The 25,750-nt window shown below is 41.2% G+C and overlaps 1 pseudogene; it reads left to right on the forward strand.

The window, feature by feature from the left end:
• On the forward strand, positions 1-25,750 carry LOC130432720 (uncharacterized; annotated as a pseudogene).

The raw sequence follows: 25,750 nt of genomic DNA on the forward strand, positions 1-25,750 counted from the left end.
ATGCGGTCGAGTTCCCGGGAAGAGTGTATCAGTACTAGGTCGGGCCCTGTCTCCACGAACGGTCACAGGGACCTTGTGCTTCTGCACATTGGCCGTCTGGGCCTACGGGTTAACCGGGAAAAGAGCAAGCTCTCCCCAGCGAGAGCTCCTCTTATCTCGGTGTGGAACTAGACTCTGCCCTTATGCAGCATGTCTCACCAACGAGCTTCTGCAGTCAGTGCTGAACTTGATGAAACTGATCAGACTTTCAGAGGCTCCTGGGACACGTGGCGTCCTTGACAGGGGTAATCCCGCTTGGGTTGATGCACATGCAGCCACTTCAGCACTGGCCTCAGAGTCAGGTTCCTTGTACGGCGCCACACCAGCACCAGGCGGATTATGAAGAAAACCATGATGAGGCCGAGGGGTAAGACAATGATTAGGACAGAGGAGAACAATTACAAATGAGATCCAGGCCACTTTGGTTGACCATGTGAGTTTCAGGGAGACTGGGTAGAGGGTCCAGCCTGACTTAAGTCGCTAAATTGTTGCCACTTGTGACAAGCAGAGCGGAACGAGGGCCGTAAGCGAACAGAGCGATTGATGCAAGTGACAATGAGCGTCAGCTGCGCGTTGCACCAGTCTCGCATCTCCCACGGAGGAGCTCCGGAAGCACAAAAGGAGGAGCAACAGCAGTGTAGGAAGGACAAGAACCAGGCCTGGATTTAATGTTATGTTTTATTATGTTTGTGTGGCTGGCAGTCGACCGTGAGGGAGCTGTAGGCACTTTACTTTCGTTTTGTTATTTATTTATTTTATTAAAAGTTGGTTTAATGTTCGCCGGTTCCCGCCTCCTTGTTTCTGTTTATAGGAACCTTGATACACCACTGTCATACAGACATTTCAAAATGAGAACAGGTAAGAAAACCTACTCCTTAACAGTAACATGCTACTCTACTTTTAACACTATACATAAACTTTTCATTGCAGGATTTAAAGATGACTCTTCTTTTAAGGAGGTAGGTACATCTTCACAGCAGATCAGGAATAACACATAGTGAATATGGTCATAGCAAACAAGAGCATACAATACCATTTGAACAAAATTCTGACAGAATGAAACAACTTCGCTGTGAATATGTACAAGTAAGCTATATGTCCTTATGGACTGCCTATATTTGTTCATTCTTCCTTACAATGTTTTGTCTTGTTTCAGAGAGTTATGGGATTAGAAGCTGCTGCAGAGCATCATGATTTCATTTATGTTGATGAGACCGGCTTTAACCTATGCAACAGAAAACGCAGGGGAAGAAACCTTATAGCAGTGGTTCTCAACACGCCCACCTGACAGAATATTTTAGATCTATCCCTGTTAAACACAAGCTAATGAGAGAATGAAGTGATTATTGAGTCATTAATGATGAACACCTGCAGTTAACAAACACAATCATTGAAGAACATTTCTTGAATATATTCTATATACCGGGACGTTCTAAAGCTATTAGTGATGCATTCTAGGTTGTCACGTGTAGTGGCCTTCTCTTGCATCTAACTATCCAGCAAGTTTAAACAGTGACTCAAAAACTCAGCCTCAGACATCAAGTCATTTCTAAAGTTTGTGACTCTACTGTGAAACTGAAAATACAAAAGATAATCACTAAATGTGACATTACAGCACTGCAAATGTGACAACTGCTGGTTGACAATGAAGACAAACATTAAGAAAATAAACATTATGATATAATGTCAAAATAATCTTCTCAAATGTATTACAAACTATGTTTAACTCTGTGTACTTACAGACATTGCCTCTAACAGATGCGTCCAAAGTGAGCATGCCAGAGAGCATCCCCGTAATTGGCAAAACACTGGTTACATTATCAGGAAACCCAAGTCCCTGCAACATTTCAGTGTCCAGGAACACCTGTTCCCTTTCTATCTGTCTCTCGATGTTGTGTCGACAGAATGGGGTTTGAGAACCTATTATCTCTGATTGTACTTTTAAAAGGCCAATGAACTTGGCGAATGGCATGGCATCTCAGTCTCCGCCCCATTTTGGTTGTGGACCTAGGTGTCTAAAAGAGCATTTTTTTCTAAAAGAGCTAAAATTTCCTACAGAGTGCTTATGTTGCCAGACATGTCTTGCCGCTGTAATCTTGGATTTGACCGCCTCGTCCTCGAACCTGACGGGCACTATACCTGCACCAGATGCCTGGGCCACCAGCAAGCTGAAGAAGCGTTCGTCTATGTAGTGTTACTAAACCACTGGAAGGTTACGATTCACGGTAGCGCTTAATAGTGACTGGCCCAAGCCAGTCAATGTCTCTCCAATGGAAGTCGTGACGCGGCTCAGCACCGTGTCGTTTCATAAAGGGACCCATTCTGTCGTCACAATATCGAGAGACCAACATAAAAGGAACGTCTCGGTTACGGATGTAACCTCTCTTCCTTGATGGAGCGAAAGAGATTTTGTGTCCTTCATGCTGCAACACTTCGCCGTCCGCTGCAGCAATCGAGAATGCATCTCAGGTTCTTCAGCCCAAAAGGTGAATGAATGGGCAAGGCATCTTCTGTTTATGCCCGTATGCACAAGGCAGAGACTGACATGCTATTCGCCAAGTTCATTGGCCTTTTTAAAGTACAATCAGAGATGATAGGTTCTCAAGTTCAAACCCTATTCTGTCGACACAACGCGACTATTCCTTTGTAAATCATAGTGAACCCATAAGGATTACCATGGAGTCCAACTGGTGATTTAAGTATCTCTCCATGGGTAGAAAGGACTGTAGCCAAGGGCTACAGGTTTCAATTTGCATAACGCCCTCCTTATTTCAACGGTGTGGTCTCCACTTGGTCAAACCGGAGCGAGCGCATCTGTTGACACTAGAATAACAAGCTCTGTTTGACAAAGGGGCCATAGAAAGTTTTCCCCTATCAGACAGAGAGTCAGGCTATTACAGCCGGTATTTTCTAGTTCCCAAGAAGGATGGGGGTTTGCGTCCAATTCTAGATCTTCGCGGATTGAACCCCTAACTGAAGACGCTCAAGTTCAAAATGTTGACAATCAAGATGTTTGTGTCTCAAATTCAGTGTCAAGACTGGTTCATGACGATCAATCTCTGACTCTCGATCTCTGACGCGCCAGGGGCTTTGCAACCTTTCTGACTTTAGGTTTCTGACTCGGTTTCTGACTTTAGGTCCCACTCTCGGTCTGTGTTGTCGTCGCAAGATGCTTACGACAGCTTTCCTGTAGCTCAGTGGTAAGAGCATTGCGTTAACAACGCAAGGTTGTGGGTTCGATCCCAGGGGATTGCAAATACCTATGTAAAATGTATAGGATAAAGCAATGTAAGTCGCTTTGGATAAAGCGTCTGCCAAATGCCTAAAAATGTAAATGTAAATCCTTCACAGGTTAGGGTGCGGTCTTAGATGGCCGTCCAGCCCAAGCGATCTAGAGAGGTCATCTTCTCGATTGGCACATCAATCCCTATCAGGAGAGATCTTTTGTCTCAGGCGCATGGGACAGTGTTTCAGAAACGAGCTCTGGAACCTCCATGCCTGGCCTGTGAAGGGCGCCAGTTGAGAGGTGCTGGGCTTCCGCCTGATGTAGTAGAGACTATTCTAAGTGCTAGGGCTCCATCCACTAGAAGGCGCTACGCCATTAGATGGAGCGTTTTTGACAGATGGTGCATGGCACACCATGCAGACCCAATTCAATGCCAGATTGTTTCAGTGTTGGAGATTTTGCTGGAAAAACTGTCCACGGGGACATCATTCAGAGATGATAAGTCCTCAAGTTCAAACCCCATTCTGTAAACACAATGTCTCGTTCCCTCCATCAAGGAATGGAGGTTACATATGTAACCGAGACTATTTCTTTGTAAGTTGTAGTGAAGTCATAAGGATTACCATGGAGTTCAGCTGCTTGTAAATTCAGCAAATAATTGCGTGTTTTAGTCCCGGTTGCTTGGTTTCTCCTATTATCCTCAGCCATTTTGCTGGGTGTTTTGCCACCCAGGGGAGCATGTCCCAGGGCATGTCCCGATATATTCACGTAGGAAAGTAACGTTAATGCATACCCTCTATAGGCATTAAGAACATTACATGAACCAACAGATTATCTGTGGCTGTTTTTCAAAATTAAAGTCCTGAGACATTACAAATAATAAATCCTATAAAATCTAATTCCCTTCAGTCTTGCACACTTTTTATGGCGATTTCGGTCCAACGGTAACACTTCTGTTTTGTCCAAGTTCAACAATAAAAAGTTACTAGTCATCCAGTTTTTATATCGACTATGCATTTCATTAATCTATTGAACTGCTGTGTTTCGTGAGGATTTGAGAATCAAAAGCATAGCAATGAAAGCTAACTCTGTTTCTCTTAATTATATCTCCTAGAGGTAGCATGTGTAGTGGAAAGACCAGAGGCCCTAAAACTGAACCCTGTGGTGCTCAATACTGGAGTTGTGATATCAGTGCTGGCCCTACCTAATAAGCGATATAGGCAGTTGCATGGGGCCTCCGTGGCCACTAGGGGGCCCCTGCTGTGCGTGAAAATTTAATTTACTTGCTCGTTGTGTTAGTGTCAATCATCATGTGCGTGAGCTTTAAACTGTGCAAAGATTAAAAATGAAAAGGCGGCACTATCAGTCTGGTGCAGAGAAGAGGAAGAAGAGGAAAGAAGATGAGAAAAGAAAGGATCAAGAAAAGGGTAAGTGTTCAATTAAATCAATTCAATTCAATTCAATTCAAGACACTGTAAATAAAACATTGTTGAAAATAAGCTGTATGTACTTGTAAAGGTACTTTGCCTTTAAGCAGGGCCTACCCCCAAAGATTTTAAGGATGAAATTTCTACCCATCGGTTGAAGTTTCTTGAGGTTCCTGAATAACGAGATTAAGAAAAATGTTAGTAAGACATCAATTTAAAATCCACCGAACCTTGTAGTTCGAGTGAAGTGACAAGTGAAGCTTGTAAAATTCGTCATAATGTAGTGAACCTTCATTGTGTGGAGACAATCATTGCGACAAGCCTCGACAGGCCACAAATTGAGACTAGGCTCGATAGATCTTTACATTGGGACAAAGCCTCAATGTGCCACTACATAGTTATGGAGGTTTCTATAGACTGTAGCAGTAATGTGGCCTTGATAGGCTACAACGTTATGGGGAAGGCCTCGATAGGCCATGACAGTAACAAATGCCTTGAAAGGCCGTAACATAAACTGAGCCTTGATAGGCCACGATGTGGTGATAAAGGCCTCGATAGGCCAAAACATTCAGACAAGCCTAGATAGGCTACAACATGGAGACGACGGCCTTGATAGGCCACAACATTGAGACTAAGGCCTTGATAGGCCGCGACATTGAGACGACGGCCTCGATAGGCCACAACATGAAGACAGAGGCCACGATAGGGCATGATATGGAGACTGAGGCATCGATAGGCCCTATTTGACAATTTGATCAAATGGTATTGATGAGAAGCAAAACGCCACCAGCTGTATAATATATATATATATATATATATATATATATATATATATATATATATATTGTGAATATATATATTGTGAATATATATATATATTGTGAATATATATATATATATATATATATATATATATATATTGTGAATATATATATATATATATATATATATATATATATATATATATATATATATATATATATTAGTGGTGGGCATAGATTCAATTTTTTTAATCTAGATTAATCTTGGAATTAATCTAGATTAATCTTGGAATTAATCTAGATTAATCTTGGAATTAATCTAGATTCATCTAAAATAAAATGGCTCATTTGAATTCTGCCGAAGGCATTCAGAATATGTGTGCTACCTAAATAATGACTAAAACTAAGTCTTTGAGAACGGGTGTCTCAAGCCAGGTGGCGCATTAGACCAGGGGCTCATCTCCTGTTTCCAAAATGCATCACAAACTGCTTGAGAAAGCTGTTCTACTATGAAAATTAGTGATGAAAATAAATTATGTTCAATAAGATGTACTTGTGTTTACTTCCGCATTAGCTAAGGGATGCTTTGCGTTTAGGTGGTACTTGAGAAAAGCTCCTACAGTACATTTACATTTAGTCATTTAGCAGACGCTTTTATCCAAAGCAATTTACAAAGAGTGAGGGAGCAACAAGCGATATGTCATACAGGAGCCATTACAAATTTACTGGTTTCAACTAAAGCTAGACCACTACCTGTTGAGTGAAAGTTTTTTTTTTTAAACCAATTCCGCATTGCACAAGGTGCAAACAACCTTAGTCTTGTTGATGTTTCCATTGTGAAGCTTCTAAAAAAAAAAAATCCCTGAAGCAACCCGGCGGCTTCAAAGCTGCATCCATGTTAGCACGTCACGTTTGATGTGGTAATTTCATAGTAACTTTATGTTGTGTTCAGACCAAACACGAATGGCGCGTCAAGCGGGAGTGATTTACATGTTAAATCAATGCAAAGACGCGATAGACCTACTTGTGGCGCGAATCACGCGAATGAAGCCCTGGTCATGAGATGATGAGGCGCAAATGACGCGAATGGCGCGAATCACGCGAGTTGAAAAATCTCGTTCTCGCCCTGTACAGTGCAATTCAGCTAGGTATACATCCGCGCTAAAATATCAAGGTGAAAGTCATCATAGCTTGCGTAGTATAGACCCAGCTCCCAACCCAACTTTGAGAATAGATTAACGGCAACATTTTTTTTTTGCGCGATAAGAGTCTCACGTTAACGCAGCACGTTAACGCCGTTAACGGCCCACCACTAATATATATATAAATATATATATATATATATATATATATATGTATGAAAAATGAAAATACCTTGATTGAGACTTGATAGAGCTTGCTGAGCATCGAGGATGATTTTGAAATCAGTCTTATGTAGGATTCAAATGCTGAGGAAGACCATCTGCCCATCAACGTGATAGCTGCAGTTGAAACCCTGCATATGGATACAGTTGCCAATAGAGGACTGCTCGAAATATCCCATGGAGATCATAGCCACAATAGTCCACTACGTACGACAGCAGCCTCGATAGGCTTTAGCAGTGATGAAGGCCTCGATAGGCAGTAGAGAGACAAAAGCCTTGATAGGCCGCATTGTGGTGGTGAAGGCCTTGATAGGCCACAACATGGAGATGAAGGCCTCGAAAGGGCCGCAACAATAGACTAAGACTTTGATAGGCCATGACATTAAGATGGAGCCTCGGTACCTGCATGTGGAAGACTGCAGTGACTAGTAATAGAACGTGATTGGAAAATAATAAATGAGAAAACGAGACACCACCAATACCAGTAGATGCATGAAAATACTTGATAATCATAAAACCTGCCGAATCATGAGTGAAGCTACATAATACCATGATACTTAGTGAAAGAGCGCTTCATTGTGTTTAAAATTGCAGGAGTGAAACCGTAAAGGGGGTACGGTTGCTAATAAAGGAGTGTTCGATAGGCCATGACAGTAACAAATGCCTTGAAAGGCCGTAACATAAACTGAGCCTTGATAGGCCACGATGTGGTGATAAAGGCCTCGATAGGCCAAAACATTCAGACAAGCCTAGATAGGCTACAACATGGAGACGACGGCCTTGATAGGCCACAACATTGAGACTAAGGCCTTGATAGGCCGCGACATTGAGACGACGGCCTCGATAGGCCACAACATGAAGACAGAGGCCACGATAGGGCATGATATGGAGACTGAGGCATCGATAGGCCCTATTTGACAATTTGATCAAATGGTATTGATGAGAAGCAAAACGCCACCAGCTGTATAATATATATATATATATATATATATATATATATATATATTGTGAATATATATATATATTGTGAATATATATATATATATATATATATATATATATATATATATTGTGAATATATATATATATATATATATATATATATATATTAGTGGTGGGCATAGATTCAATTTTTTTAATCTAGATTAATCTTGGAATTAATCTAGATTAATCTTGGAATTAATCTAGATTAATCTTGGAATTAATCTAGATTCATCTAAAATAAAATGGCTCATTTGAATTCTGCCGAAGGCATTCAGAATATGTGTGCTACCTAAATAATGACTAAAACTAAGTCTTTGAGAACGGGTGTCTCAAGCCAGGTGGCGCATTAGACCAGGGGCTCATCTCCTGTTTCCAAAATGCATCACAAACTGCTTGAGAAAGCTGTTCTACTATGAAAATTAGTGATGAAAATAAATTATGTTCAATAAGATGTACTTGTGTTTACTTCCGCATTAGCTAAGGGATGCTTTGCGTTTAGGTGGTACTTGAGAAAAGCTCCTACAGTACATTTACATTTAGTCATTTAGCAGACGCTTTTATCCAAAGCAATTTACAAAGAGTGAGGGAGCAACAAGCGATATGTCATACAGGAGCCATTACAAATTTACTGGTTTCAACTAAAGCTAGACCACTACCTGTTGAGTGAAAGTTTTTTTTTTTAAACCAATTCCGCATTGCACAAGGTGCAAACAACCTTAGTCTTGTTGATGTTTCCATTGTGAAGCTTCTAAAAAAAAAAAATCCCTGAAGCAACCCGGCGGCTTCAAAGCTGCATCCATGTTAGCACGTCACGTTTGATGTGGTAATTTCATAGTAACTTTATGTTGTGTTCAGACCAAACACGAATGGCGCGTCAAGCGGGAGTGATTTACATGTTAAATCAATGCAAAGACGCGATAGACCTACTTGTGGCGCGAATCACGCGAATGAAGCCCTGGTCATGAGATGATGAGGCGCAAATGACGCGAATGGCGCGAATCACGCGAGTTGAAAAATCTCGTTCTCGCCCTGTACAGTGCAATTCAGCTAGGTATACATCCGCGCTAAAATATCAAGGTGAAAGTCATCATAGCTTGCGTAGTATAGACCCAGCTCCCAACCCAACTTTGAGAATAGATTAACGGCAACATTTTTTTTTTGCGCGATAAGAGTCTCACGTTAACGCAGCACGTTAACGCCGTTAACGGCCCACCACTAATATATATATAAATATATATATATATATATATATATATATGTATGAAAAATGAAAATACCTTGATTGAGACTTGATAGAGCTTGCTGAGCATCGAGGATGATTTTGAAATCAGTCTTATGTAGGATTCAAATGCTGAGGAAGACCATCTGCCCATCAACGTGATAGCTGCAGTTGAAACCCTGCATATGGATACAGTTGCCAATAGAGGACTGCTCGAAATATCCCATGGAGATCATAGCCACAATAGTCCACTACGTACGACAGCAGCCTCGATAGGCTTTAGCAGTGATGAAGGCCTCGATAGGCAGTAGAGAGACAAAAGCCTTGATAGGCCGCATTGTGGTGGTGAAGGCCTTGATAGGCCACAACATGGAGATGAAGGCCTCGAAAGGGCCGCAACAATAGACTAAGACTTTGATAGGCCATGACATTAAGATGGAGCCTCGGTACCTGCATGTGGAAGACTGCAGTGACTAGTAATAGAACGTGATTGGAAAATAATAAATGAGAAAACGAGACACCACCAATACCAGTAGATGCATGAAAATACTTGATAATCATAAAACCTGCCGAATCATGAGTGAAGCTACATAATACCATGATACTTAGTGAAAGAGCGCTTCATTGTGTTTAAAATTGCAGGAGTGAAACCGTAAAGGGGGTACGGTTGCTAATAAAGGAGTGTTCGATAGGCCATGACAGTAACAAATGCCTTGAAAGGCCGTAACATAAACTGAGCCTTGATAGGCCACGATGTGGTGATAAAGGCCTCGATAGGCCAAAACATTCAGACAAGCCTAGATAGGCTACAACATGGAGACGACGGCCTTGATAGGCCACAACATTGAGACTAAGGCCTTGATAGGCCGCGACATTGAGACGACGGCCTCGATAGGCCACAACATGAAGACAGAGGCCACGATAGGGCATGATATGGAGACTGAGGCATCGATAGGCCCTATTTGACAATTTGATCAAATGGTATTGATGAGAAGCAAAACGCCACCAGCTGTATAATATATATATATATATATATATATATATATATATATATATATTGTGAATATATATATTGTGAATATATATATATATTGTGAATATATATATATATATATATATATATATTGTGAATATATATATATATATATATATATATATATATATATATATATTAGTGGTGGGCATAGATTCAATTTTTTTAATCTAGATTAATCTTGGAATTAATCTAGATTAATCTTGGAATTAATCTAGATTAATCTTGGAATTAATCTAGATTCATCTAAAATAAAATGGCTCATTTGAATTCTGCCGAAGGCATTCAGAATATGTGTGCTACCTAAATAATGACTAAAACTAAGTCTTTGAGAACGGGTGTCTCAAGCCAGGTGGCGCATTAGACCAGGGGCTCATCTCCTGTTTCCAAAATGCATCACAAACTGCTTGAGAAAGCTGTTCTACTATGAAAATTAGTGATGAAAATAAATTATGTTCAATAAGATGTACTTGTGTTTACTTCCGCATTAGCTAAGGGATGCTTTGCGTTTAGGTGGTACTTGAGAAAAGCTCCTACAGTACATTTACATTTAGTCATTTAGCAGACGCTTTTATCCAAAGCAATTTACAAAGAGTGAGGGAGCAACAAGCGATATGTCATACAGGAGCCATTACAAATTTACTGGTTTCAACTAAAGCTAGACCACTACCTGTTGAGTGAAAGTTTTTTTTTTTAAACCAATTCCGCATTGCACAAGGTGCAAACAACCTTAGTCTTGTTGATGTTTCCATTGTGAAGCTTCTAAAAAAAAAAAATCCCTGAAGCAACCCGGCGGCTTCAAAGCTGCATCCATGTTAGCACGTCACGTTTGATGTGGTAATTTCATAGTAACTTTATGTTGTGTTCAGACCAAACACGAATGGCGCGTCAAGCGGGAGTGATTTACATGTTAAATCAATGCAAAGACGCGATAGACCTACTTGTGGCGCGAATCACGCGAATGAAGCCCTGGTCATGAGATGATGAGGCGCAAATGACGCGAATGGCGCGAATCACGCGAGTTGAAAAATCTCGTTCTCGCCCTGTACGGTGCAATTCAGCTAGGTATACATCCGCGCTAAAATATCAAGGTGAAAGTCATCATAGCTTGCGTAGTATAGACCCAGCTCCCAACCCAACTTTGAGAATAGATTAACGGCAACATTTTTTTTTTGCGCGATAAGAGTCTCACGTTAACGCAGCACGTTAACGCCGTTAACGGCCCACCACTAATATATATATAAATATATATATATATATATATATATATATATATGTATGAAAAATGAAAATACCTTGATTGAGACTTGATAGAGCTTGCTGAGCATCGAGGATGATTTTGAAATCAGTCTTATGTAGGATTCAAATGCTGAGGAAGACCATCTGCCCATCAACGTGATAGCTGCAGTTGAAACCCTGCATATGGATACAGTTGCCAATAGAGGACTGCTCGAAATATCCCATGGAGATCATAGCCACAATAGTCCACTACGTACGACAGCAGCCTCGATAGGCTTTAGCAGTGATGAAGGCCTCGATAGGCAGTAGAGAGACAAAAGCCTTGATAGGCCGCATTGTGGTGGTGAAGGCCTTGATAGGCCACAACATGGAGATGAAGGCCTCGAAAGGGCCGCAACAATAGACTAAGACTTTGATAGGCCATGACATTAAGATGGAGCCTCGGTACCTGCATGTGGAAGACTGCAGTGACTAGTAATAGAACGTGATTGGAAAATAATAAATGAGAAAACGAGACACCACCAATACCAGTAGATGCATGAAAATACTTGATAATCATAAAACCTGCCGAATCATGAGTGAAGCTACATAATACCATGATACTTAGTGAAAGAGCGCTTCATTGTGTTTAAAATTGCAGGAGTGAAACCGTAAAGGGGGTACGGTTGCTAATAAAGGAGTGTTTGAATGTCCCATGGAAATTAAACCACAATAGGCCACTACTTAAGACAAAGGCCTCAATAGTCCGCAACAAGGTTGTGAAGGCCTCGATAACCATGACGTAGTAACGAAAGCTTCTATAGACCACGATATGGAAACGAAGGCTTTGATAGGCCAGAGCAAATATACAAAAAGGCTTGATAGGCCGCAACAATAAACGAAGGCCTTGATAGGCCATGGCATTGAGATGAAACCACATACGAAAACTACAGTGGCTGAGTGATAGAACGTGATCGAGAGTAATAAATGAGAAAAGACCACACCACCAGTATATGCATGAAAAATACCTTGATAGTGACTTGAGTTTGCTGAGACTTCAGAGTTTAACTTAACGCTTTCATTCTACCAAAACTCGGAGGGCATTTGAACATATGTATGAAATGATTCCATGAGGAATTACGGCAAGAAATATTCTCATTAAAATCCACAGCTGGAGTCCCGTCATGAAGTACCTGCAGCCTAAAATAATACTTGTATGAAATTGTAACCACCAGCCTTTAATGTATAGAAACATCACAGCCTGGTTTCGAACTTGTTTGTTCAAAAGAAGACGATTGAATCATGTCTGCAAAACAATAATGAAAATTGTTAGAATAAAAAAATATAAGACCATGTAGACTTTATAAAAACGGCAGTGATGAGAAAACCAAATATCAGTGCAGATCACGAACATCCCCATTTTAGGGAGTACCAGCTGCTGCCATCAGGAAAGAGAACGAGATGTGTGTAAAACAAATAGACTGAAGTTTTCGTTCCTAACTCGATAAAATGTTGCATTTTGATAAGGACAAAGGGGTGTGCGATTTGACCATCTTAAATCTGAAACGATCTTGAAGGAGTCCTCAATCCACTTTTACCAGGATCGTGATCCTATATGTCGTCTAAACAAGAGGTGTGTTTTCACACCGTTCGGTGCCGCACAGACCCATGAGTATGACATTGAAGCACCGCGAGGGCAGAATGCTCTGTAGGCTTTCAAATTACTCTCAACGTGCTGCGAGGTCCTACGGGTGCGATACAGTTTGCAAGAGCACTAGACAGAGCAGCTTGTTTGTCTGAAGTGTGCTTGTCCTTCTGCTTGTTTATGCATGGCGCCAATTGACGGCACACCGCCCATTCACTTACACTCACCTAAAGGATTATTAGGGACACCATACTAATACTGTGTTTGACCCCCTTTCGCCTTCAGAACTGCCTTAATTCTACGTGGCATTGATTCAACAAGGTGCTGAAAGCATTCTTCAGAAATGTTGGCCCATATTGATAGGATAGCATCTTGCAGTTGATGGAGATTTGTGGGATGCAAGAAGCTCCCGTTCCACCACATCCCAAAGATGCTCTATTGGGTTGAGATCTGGTGACTGTGAGGGGCATTTTAGTACAGGGAACTCATTGTCATGTTCAAGAAACCAATTTGAAATGATTCGAGCTTAGTGACATGGTGCATTATCCTGCTGGAAGTAGCCATCACAGGATGTGTACATGGTGGTCATAAAGGGATGGACATGGTTAGAAACAATGCTCAGGTAGGCCGTGGCATTTAAACGATGTCCAATTGGCACTAAGGGGCCTAAAGTGTGCCAAGAAAACATCCCCCACACCATCACACCACCACCATAATTGCATTAATGAGAAATTGAGCAGATGTTCCTAATAATCCTTTAGGTGATTGTAGTTTTGGTTTGTTTTATGATTGAAACTCATTCGCTCCGCGACCATGATTTCAAAGGAAAACCACCGAATTTATAACACTGACCATCTCAACGTTGTAACGTAACAACAAGGCCTGACGGAGACTAAATTCAACCAAACAGTGTTTCCCCGTGTGTTTCCCCACTGACCCAACTTGCTGGAGGGTGGGAAGGTGCTTTCGCAGGCAAGACATGAGCTGACACCGGGTTTACGCGAAGGTCGTAAAACCTTGTGAAGTACTTCTGCTTGTCCCTTGGCCAGCTATGCGCAAGGGCATCTGTGCCGAGGAGGATCTCGTACAGGGAGTACCAAGCGGGAGATGGAAGACCCGATCTTCGTGAAGACCCGTGGGGACAGGGACAGACCTAAAGGGAGGACTCTGTACTGATATGTACAATTAATCATTTAATCCGGTCCGGTTTCTGATTGCATCGCTGCCGGCGGCTAGTTTGTATCCTCTGACACTTGCTTCACCTCACATTTGTTCCTGGTCTTAATATTAGTGTATTTTACTATAGTTGCCTATCATTGTCGTTGCCAAATTATTTATAACTTTATTTTCTAAATCTATATTAATTGAAGCGTAACGCCGCTAGCATATTAGCGTGTTAGCTTGCCTTCTGTTTACATTGTGGAATATCATCTCCCCCTATTTGTCTTGTGTGCTAACTGTTTCTCTTTCTAAGTGTATATACTAAGACTCATCAAGCAACCTTGGTAAATTAGGATTGCACTTCATACCCGGTGAGTTATGGCTTCTATTCCTATTGTTGTTACTTGCACCTCATGTCATATGTTTAGCTTAGCCTTCTCTGTCAGCGGCGAGGGTTTTACATGTGATAAATGCAGGGAAGTAGTTAGGCTGACGGAGAAGATCTTAGAATTAGAGTCTCGCATCCAATCTTTATTTGAGGATAGTAAGAGTGTTAGGACTGCAGAAAACACATGCGAGCAATGTTAGCGCACACAGCTCGGTTCCTGTTGAAAATCCCCTGCAGCAGGGAAACTTTGTGACGGTGAGACGGCATAGTCGCAGGACAAAACATCACTCAACCGTTCCGATTAAAGTCTCGAACAGGTTTGCCCCGCTCAGTGACGCACCGACTGAGAAACCTGCTGAAAGTGCCCTAGTGATCGGTGATTCTATTGTCCGGAACGTTAACATAGAGACACCAGCCACCATAGTCAAATGTTTACCGGGAGCCAGAGAGCCTGACATCAAGTCAAATTTAAATGTGCTGGCCAAGTCTAATCGTAAATACAGTAAGATTGTTATTCATGTCGGCACAAATGATGTTAGACTCCGTCAATCGGAGATCACTAAAGATAATATTAAAGAGGTGTTTGAGCTCGCAAAGACGATGTCAGACACTGTAATATTCTCTGGCCCCCTTACTGCTTACCGTGGTGATGAGATTTATAGCAGATTATCACCACTAAATGGTTGGTTGTTTTAGTGGTGCCTGCAGAATAATATAGATTTTATAAATAACTGGAAGAGTTTTGAGGGCAGACCTGACCTTTTGAAACAAGATGGTCTCCATCCCTCCTGGGATGGGGTTTCCCTCCTCTCTAGAAATTTGGCACACAGTCTTAATAATGCTAAAGTCTGACTACCTAGGGCCCAGAATGGCTTAACCAACTGTCTGCTTGCCGTCTCACGTTACAGAACACACAAAATTTACAACATGTAATAATCCCTTTTTACAAACAACATAAAATAGAGACTGTGTCTGTCCCCCGGATTAGCAAACATAAGATATTGCGTAAACCTCTTGAAAGTAATTTAATAAACGTTAAACAAATCAAACATGAACAAAATACAGATAATCAACTGTTACGACTCGGTTTGCTTAATATGAGATCTCTCTCAAATAAAGCACTTTTTGTTAACGATTTGATAACCGATCATATAATAGACATGCTTTGTTTGACAGAAACATGGCTAAAGCCAGATGATTATATTACTCTAAATGAATCCGTTCCCCAGGATTATTACTATAAACACGAGCCTCGTCTAAAAGGTAGAGGGGGAGGTGTCGCTGCACTTTACAATAATTATTATCACCTCTCAGAAGTCTAATTTTAAATACAATTCTTTTGAAGTCATGGTACTTCACGTATCGACACCTAATACTAAGGACAAAACATTTTTAAAATTTATTCTAGCTATTGTATATAGGCCTCCAGGGCACCACACAGATTTTATTAAAGATTTTGGTGGGTTCTTATCAGAACTAGTACTGGCCGCAGATAGAGTCCTTGTCGTCGGTGACTTTAATATCCATGTAGACAATGATACAGATGCCTTGGGACTAGCTTTCAAAGACACTCTTAACTCCATGGGCGTTAGTCAACATGTGTCAGGACCCACTCACCTTCGTAATCATACTTTAGATTTAATACTTTCTTATGGTATAAATGTGGACGATGTTAAAATTGTTCAGCAGAGTGAAGATATTTCGGATCATTATCTGATATTATGTTTGCTTCACTGGCCTAAGGCTGCAAATCAAACTCCTTGTTACAAATATGGTAGAACGATTACTTCAACTACCAAAGATGCGTTTCTCGATAATCTGCCTGAATTGTCTAAAATATCTAGCATGATTAAAAACGTTGACGATTTTGACACTACTATTGAAAATTTTAACTCTACTTTCTCGGAAATATTAGACACAGTTGCTCCTCTGCGTTTAAAGAAAATTAAAAATAGCAGCCCAACACCGTGGTATAATGACCACACTCAGACTCTAAAAAAAGCGTCCCGGAAAATGGAGCGCAACTTTAAGAAAACTAATTTAGAGGTATTTCGTATAGCATGGAAGGATAGTACTCGAAATTACAGGAATGCCATAAAAACGTCTAGATCCGCCTACTTTTCAACACTAATAGAGGAAAACCATCACAACCCTAGGTTTTTATTTAACACCGTGGCTAAATTAACAAATAATAAGTCGTCATCGACGTCAGATTCTGATTATCAGCATAACAGTGATGAATTTATGAACTACTTCTCGAGTAAAATCCAAGATATAAGAGAAAAAATTATAACAATGCAACCTGTAGTGAAATCCGCTGAACAAACTACAGCACCCCTAACGAGAAATTGCAATTATTTTCTACAGTAGATCACGATGAACTGTCTAAAATCATTAGATCATCTTAATCAACAACATGCATGCTAGACCCTATACCTACAAAACTACTGAAAGAAATGCTCCCAGAAATTATAGATCCTCTTCTCAGTATTATTAACTCATCTCTGACATTAGGGCATGTGCCTAAAGCATTTAAGTTGGCTGTTATAAGGCCTCTTTTCAAAAAAACCAAACTCAACCCTAAAGAACTAGGGAATTACAGGCCTATATCGAATTTACCTTTTATATCTAAAGTTCTGGAAAAAGTAGTTTCAACTTAATTATGCTCCTTCCTCCAAAGGAATGACATTAATGATGAATTCCAGTCTGGATTTCGAGCATGTCACAGTACAGAGACTGCTTTGATCAGAGTTACAAATGATCTGCTTTTAACGTCTGACCGTGGCTGTATTTCATTATTGGTGCTGCTAGACCTCAGTGCTGCATTTGACACCATTGAACACAGCATACTTCTACATAGACTCGAAAATTACGTCGGCATTAACGGAATAGCATTGAAATGGTTTGAGTCTTATTTATCCGACCGTTTTCAATTTGTAGCAATAAACAATGAGGTGTCCCGCAAATCACAAGTCCAGTACGGTGTACCACAGGGCTCAGTCTTGGGGCTTCTGCTCTTCGCATTATACATGCTACCTCTAGGAGATATAATAAAGCGACACGGATTTAGCTTTCACTGTTATGCTGATGATACTCAACTTTATATTTCCTCGAAGCCTCATGAAACCCAGCAGTTCCATCGAATAAAGGATTGCATAGTTGACTTAAAAATGTGGATGAGTAACAATTTTTTAATACTAAACTCAGACAAAACAGAAGTGTTACTTACTGGACTGAAAACTGCTATGCGTAACAAACAAGAATACTGCTTAACGATTGACGGATGCCCCATAAAATCCTCATCATCAGCTAAGAATCTTGGCGTTGTATTCGATAGTACTCTGTAATTTGAAAGCCATGTCGCCAACACCTGTAAAATTGCATTTTTCCATTTTAAGAATATATCCAAATTACGTCATATGCTGTCACTGTCAGATGCAGAGAAATTAATTCATGCATTCATGACATCAAGACTAGATTACTGTAATGCACTTCTAGGTGGTTGCCCTGCGGGCCTATTACAAAAACTTCAACTGGTTCAAAACGCGGCAGCTCGAGTTCTTACACGTACAAAAAAGTATGAGCATATAACCCCGGTTCTGTCAACCTTGCACTGGTTACCTATAAAGCATCGCATTAACTTTAAGATCTTGCTTATTACCTATAAAGCCCTACATGGTCTAGCGCCGCAGTATTTGAATGAACTTCTATTGTAATACAGACCTCCACATACATTACGCTCTCAGGCGTCCTGTCAGTTAGTAATACCTAGAATTTCAAAATCAAGTGCAGGTGGTAGATCCTTTTCTTATCTAGCGCCTAAACTTTGGAATATTCTTCCGTGCACGGTCCGGGAAGCAGACACACTCTGTCAGTTTAAATCTAGACTAAAGACTCATCTTTTTAATCTTGCATACACTACACTTCCATAATATTAATCCTCAAAGGATTTAGGCTGCATTATTTAGATCAACCGGAACCAGGAACACATCCAACAACAAAATGATGTACTTGTTGCATCAAAGAGTGCAGAACAGTACTCTACTCTCAGCCAGTCTTGTCTTTTTGTTCCAAGGTTACCGCAGGATGCAGTTCATGCCCAGACCTGATGGCAGAGCTGAGAATGGGAAGCGGTGACCTGACAAGAGCTAAGAGGATAGAGCTAGATAAAGGACTCGACAACTTTGTTTTTCCTACAACATTTCAAATGCTATTAGATTGTTAATGATAACCTTAAATCCTTAATTTTTATATTTTTATTAAGCCTTGTTGTGCAAGCACTGTTGAGCTTGTGCAGAGGCAGCAGCTTTTGCCAGAGGGGAACTGGAATCCCCTGGTTGGGCCTGGGTTCCCCTGAGGTTTTTTTTCTCAATGGGAGTTTTGGGTTCCTCACCACCGTTTGCATATTGTTTTGCACTATCTGCCTGGCCGGGGGGGCTGCTTTAGAATTCATACTTGTATTCAATGTGTCTCATGTACAGCTGCTTTGTAACAATGAAAATTGTAAAAAGCGCTATATAAATAAAGTTGAGTTGAGTTGAGTTGAGATATGCCCGCCCCTCAAACGCGAACCGTAGGAACGGCTTGTGTTGAGGGAGGATCGAGACATGAAAGTAAGCGTCCATCAGGTTGGATGTCAGGATGCTCCTCTGAGTGATCGACCTGAACGGCAGCTTTTGAAGATGCTTGTTCAGGCTACGCAGATCTAGAATGGGGCGCGACCGCAGTCTCTCTTAGGAATGATGAAGTACAGGCTGTTAAACCCACTTAACATCTTGGCTTGAGGGACGAACTCGATGTCTGATTCGCCCGAAGGGTGGCGACCTCTGCCCGGAGTAAGGAGGCTTCCCTGCCTCTGACAGAGGTGGAGAGGATGCCCCAAACTTGGCAGGGTTTTTGGCGAACTGGATTGAGTAGCCAAGACGGACCGTCCTCAGTAGCCACCGAGTCAGTGTGGGCAGCGGGGACGGTATGCTTTACCATTCCCACGGGGGGTTCGTCGGCTGGCGGAGCTAACCACGTCTCGCGGGGTGACCCCGGAGGGAAGGTTGGCTCCACCGACTAACCTGCCTGGCGGAACAGCTGCACGCACTGTCGGTTTGAGAGTGGTGGCTAATGTCGTGTTTGTTCGACCTCACACCTCGCCAAGACGTGAGGTCGGATTGCCGAGCACAGTCCAGTAGAGTGTGGGATTGGCTGCAAAGTTCTCCCTGGGGTCGGTGGAGGTTTCCCCCTCGACTTCTGCTTCCGGGTTGCCACCTGTGCTAGGGGCACAGGAACCGGAGCCGATGTCGAAGGGGTCCTGGGCTGCTGGGAAGCAGACGTCGTGCGAGATCTCGCAGGCCTCTGGGCGGCCGAGTCGCAGCGCGGTAGAATGTGGCTAATCGCCACTGTCTGCTTCTTCACCATCGAGAACTGCTAAACAAAGTCCATGATGGTGTCAACAAGCAGCCCACCCTGCGAGATGGGTGGATCGAGAAAGCGGACTTTCTTGGTGTCACTCATCTGCGCAAGGTTCAGCCAGAGGTGTCTCTGCTGGACCACTAGCGTATACTTCGTCCGACCCCGGGCCCTTGCCGTCACCTTGGTCGCCGTAGAGCCAGGTCAGTGGCGGCAAGGAGATCCTGCATTATACCCGGGTAGGCATTAACCTCGTGGAGCTTGGATCTGCAGGATGGCCATGGTGTGAAGAGAGGAGACAGCTTGGCCCGTGGCAGCGTAAGCCTTCGACACCAGTGATGCCAAAGTCTTACACCCTTTGGATGGTAGGCGTGGCCGATTTCTCCAGGTGGCAGCAGTCTGCAGGCACAGGTGCACCGCAACCGCACGTTCCACCTGGGAGATATCGACGTAGCCTTTAGCTGCCCCACCATCGAGGGAAGTGAGGGAGCTGGAGCTGGTTTGACTGGAGCGAGCCGTGAGTGGAGCGCTCCAAGTCTTACACAGCTCCTCATGCACCTCCGGGAAAAATGGCACCGGGGGTGGGCGCGGTTTGGCACAGCCCTCCGACCCCAGGAACCACGTATCCAGCCGCGAGCGTTGGGGAGGAGGCAGTGGCGTACACTGCAACCCAATACTCGTGGCTGCCCGGGTAAGCATGGCTGACATCTCAACCTCTGCTTCCTCCGGAGCTCGACCCCCCTTGGGGGGAGGGCCATTTTATACCTGATATCTGGGGGCAGAGACCGGCATGCAAATTTCATTCGCCAAGTTTCATTGGGCTTTTCTATAGTAATCAGAGTTGATTGGTTCTCAAGGGCGAACCCCATCTGTCGGCTCGACACAACGTTGAGAGACCGCCAGAAACGGAACTTTGCATTTCCATTTTCTCTGTCACATATAGGGATGGGTATGGTTAAGGTTTTAACGGTACTACTACTTTTATCGGTACCACTTATCGGTCCGGTACTTTAACGGTACTCTTATCGGTACTTTTTGTTGCGTTTTTTTTTTATGAAAGACGAAACTAAAGCTGGAGTTTTTTTTCACTATTTAAAACATTCGTATTCTTTACATTCGTTGACCTAACATATCTTAATGCAGGTAAAAGATGAATGATACCCGCCTATTATTCATAGAGAATTTAGATAAAATGCATGTGGTCCTAAATTTGTTTATGTTTTTTGTTGTTTTTGTTTAAGAATAATAATAAAGAAATGGTTTTCCAATTATGTGTTGTGGCTGGAGATCTTCTCTTTTGTGATGATGTGTGTAGTGCAGCACATATTTCCTTCATTTGTGTGTTTGTGCATTTAATACTTATGATAAATAGGGACATAATATGTATAAACACACAAACACACACACATGCTGCTCAGTGTGAAGGGGCTTTGGAATTCTCTTTTGTTTGGACCAGATGCTGGAGTGGCTTGGTTCACTGTAACTGCAGCTTTACATTCACATAAATTACAATGTAGTTAACTCTGTTTGGGCTTAAACGTTATACAGGTTTGGAACCTCTTGCAATTTACATGAACACAAAAAAGTTTATGTATTTCATCGCTACAAATTAATTTTTTAGGTAAGCTCTGCTTTATAATTTCTTAAGCATAATTTATTATTATTCATCCATTTTAAATTCAGTACTGTGAAAGCGGTTTTTAAGTTTAAGATTTATTTAGGCTACTGCAGAAAAAAAAACTCTAAAGATTTATATGTAGGCTATTTTTTATGTGATGTGTGTTTATACAATTATTACATAATAATTTAAAGAAACCTTATGCAATGTTTAAATTCTGTCTGTGTTATTTAGAAAGACTGCTGGGCTAGCATACGCACCTGAGGACGTGGATGACGAACTATTAGTTTGCAGGCAGTCGAAAACTTTGCATCTCTCTGTCTGCACATAATGCACTTTAGAGATATGTTTAGACAGAATACTTGTGTTACCACTCTTACAAGCAAAAGTCTTGTTGCACTTATTGCAACGAGCATTATCTGTGTCTACTCGCTTGAAATATAGCCAGACTTTAGAACGTTTGTTTCTCTCCGCCATCGTCACTATTATATGCGCGAGCTTTCGTGTTGTGTGCGCGCGAGCTCCGTGTAGTGTGGAACAGACGTACATTTTACGTGCGGTGCGAGATTGCGAATAACGAAAATGCAGGTAAATGTCTTAAATATTATCTCAAATTAGAAATGGCTGGTCAGTTAAAATGCTATGTAACGTTTATTTAGCAATAATAAATAGGAAATGTTTTTCTTAATTTCGCAAGTACCGATAGCAGGACCGTTAACGTCAGGGCTTATCGATACTTCGGTCTTTCACAATTTAGCCCCGAGACCGATAAAGTACCGAGTTTCGGTACCCATCCCTAGTCACATAGCTCAATGTGTATTGTATGTCTATTTACCCTTTAGCCGTTATGCCGATAATTTTCATGACAGTGTTTTCTATAATCTTTGACTGATCGTAGCGTTCGTTCTAAGCAATGCATCACAAATAGTTGAACCCACATATGATTACAACACCACACTTTAACATGTGTGTTTTTCGTATTTTATTGTTCTATTTGCTTTTTTAGAGCGCTTTCAGCTGTGTAGTTGCACTGACGTTTACATTAGTTTAGCGGGCAAGATCACAGGGTTGCCAGATTTGTGTAAAAAAAAATCAGCCAAATGTTCAATCAAAGGTAGCCTGGAAAATTTACGCAAGCCAGAAAAATTACGCACACCGGAAAACCCGCTAACATAGAAAGAACTTTCTAGTTTTGGACCTTCTTATCAATGTTGTGGTGTAAAACATATGATATTTGTCTGTCAAATGTAGTTAAAGTCACAAGTAATCAGAAAAGTAATACTCAAGTTAAGTAGAGATAATCAAAAGTGTACTTAAGTACATTACTCCGGTAAATTTACTTCTTTACTGTCCACTAATACCACTCGGAAGAGGTATTCAAAACAGTGTGGTTTTAGAGTGCGCTAAGGGCACTGCACTTTGGTGTTTTTAAGATATTGGACAGACTTGCGCTCTTACTTCCTGTCACGTGCACTTGTCTTAAGTGGCAAAGACCACAAGTGGGGTTACATGGGTGCAGCCTAAGGTTTAAAGGGAACGCACTAAGACCTTGATCAATTGGTATTTTTAAAGCTGAATTATTAAATAAAAAAAACTATTTAATTATGAACATCAGGCTTCAAGGTACCCACTTATTTACACTGACTATAAACAAAACATCTTCTGATGCAGCAAAACAGACACTAGGTTTAACACCCTGGCACCCTCCTCTCTCCCCAGTGTCTAAGAGAGACTGACTTCAATAGACCAGGCTCACCAGGTTAAGCACTACAACATACCATTCTACCATTAAAACCAATCAAAAAGAGGAATTAACATTTGATTAATATAAATCAGGAAGAAAATAGGTTTTAATAAAAAGCTATCAAATTGATACCGACAAGTTTGCGCAACATCATGAGAGATTTTTTCTAAAGAATTTTGCCAATTATTACCAGGTGAGTATGAAAGTGTTTGTATGTGTTGCACAAGATCTGGATTTTTTTACGCTTTATTGATATATATCTGTATATTTTTATCGACAAGGAAAAAGTAGCATTATGAAAAGAAACCCCAACATTTCATAATACAGCAATTAGTCATTACATGTTGACATATTTCATTTTGCTGAATTTCTGTGGTAAATCTTTTCCTTCTTCCTTTACTACATTGTATTTAGTCAGAACTCACATATAATCCCCTTTTATTTCTCTTGACATCTTATCTTGTTACATGATATTACTTTAGACATGTGTATATGTCTATGCATGCATGCACATGCATCATTGTCTTACAAATATTTAGTATGCCTTTAATCGTATAGTGAAAGTTTTGTAAGCTGTGTTTGATGTAAGAGATACCACAGATATTTAATATATAATAAAATATTACCTAATTAGTATGAAGACCAAGCAATGTAACCAAAGACAAAATATGTATTAGTTGTTACATTTATGTGTTATTGTTTTATCACTATCACATCTTGGAAATGCGATATTACAGTGTAAACCTGTCATCTCATAAACTGGCTATATGCAGTATTTCTGGCAAGCAGTATCACTATTTTGATGATCAGTGTTCTAAATCTATACAAACTAAACACTACAATCAACATTCACAAAGAAAACATAAATATGATTTATACTGCTTTGCTTTGTGAAAAGTTTTGTAATGGTAATTACAACTTTATGGTGCTATTAATATACTCTCATTATATACCTCTCATTAATCCATAGCACACTTAACAAGTGCAAATGTAAAAGAGGCCAGCTAGTGAAGATCTGTGCAGTGTGTAAACCTCACTCCCCGACCTCATGAGGCACTCTACCAACAGACGCTAAAGGCTGCGGTCTTTAGTTTACTCGTTAGAGCATCCGACTCCCATACCAGACCGACCTGTTTTTAGGGGGCGAGTAGATCCGGTTACACAAACATAAAATTAATGTGGTGTTTCTAATTGTCACGGGATGTGCAGGGAATACTCACAACAAGAAGGTAATCAAAACGTATTTTTCTTAATCCACATAGAAATAGGGGTAAGCACCAAACCATAACCATACATTACATTTACGCATTTGGCAGACGCTTTTATCCAAAGCGACTTACATTGCTTTATTCTATACATTATACATAGGTATTTGCAATCCCCTGGGATCGAACCCACAACCTTACGTTGTTGTCCCAATGCTCTTACCACTGAGCTACAGGAAAGCACATACATTTACAATACTGGACAAACAACACGAGGAAGGGGAGAACTTTTATACAACAGATAATGAGTGATATACAGGTGATATGGATTAACAACTAATGTTCAGTGATGTGGATCAGTTGAGATGGATGCTAGGGATTAGAGGAAGTGTAGTCCGGTGATGAGGATGTGCAGACGTTGAACTGTTACATTAATTATGTGATAAAAAGCATGTACAATAACATGACTATGTAGTTTTCACCAATAAAATGTGTAACACTTAATGTTTCAACTAAATCAAGTCAGATTTATATTTTTATTATGTTTTATTTGTATTGTATCAAATCAGCTGTACCCAAAAAACAAAAACAAAAGACAAATACATTTTTGCCAAACATAGAAAAATTAAAGATATAACCTTAAAAAGTAATAGTATAACTTACACTGGAAAGCTTTCAACAAGCTTTCAAGAGCTAAAAGTCTCATTATTTATATCCAGAACATAATGCATTACAGTTGTGGAGAGGTGGGCGTGGTTCAGCACGGTCTGCGGGGAGAGAGAGAGTTGGGAGAAAGACGGTAAGTAGGCAGATCAACCACTTAGTGAAATCACCTGCTTCTTGTTATAGTAATTGGCGAGGAGACGCTTCAAAAGGAACCGACGGATCGGCAGAGAGGCGAGAGAGAGCGGCTGGGAAAGTTGCAGCACAGGACCCAAGACGTGGCCAGAGAAGCAAGAAAGAATCTCTGTTTGTTGTGAATTATAGAAACAGTTTATTTAGGAACCGGAAGTGTATGAAACCCGGAAGTAAAGAGAAATAAAGTCTTACTACTTTCCCAGCCACACCGACCCCGACTCCTTTCTTCAAGTTCGAAACGAACTAGTTTACATTGGTGCCGAAACCCGGGAAGAAAGGAGCAGCCGCCGTCAACATGCAGACTCCGCCAGGATCGCCATTTGCGGACGTCATCGCATCGCTCGCGGGACTTCATCAGCAACAACATCAGGCTCTGCTGAGTCTGAGAGAGGACCAAGAGCGCCGTTTCCAGGCTCTTATCCAGGCCCAGCAGGAATCCCGCGAGTCGTTTCGGAGCTGA

Source organism: Triplophysa dalaica, chromosome 12 (assembly GCF_015846415.1).
Source record: "Triplophysa dalaica isolate WHDGS20190420 chromosome 12, ASM1584641v1, whole genome shotgun sequence".
Taxonomy (NCBI): Eukaryota; Metazoa; Chordata; class Actinopteri; order Cypriniformes; family Nemacheilidae; genus Triplophysa; species Triplophysa dalaica.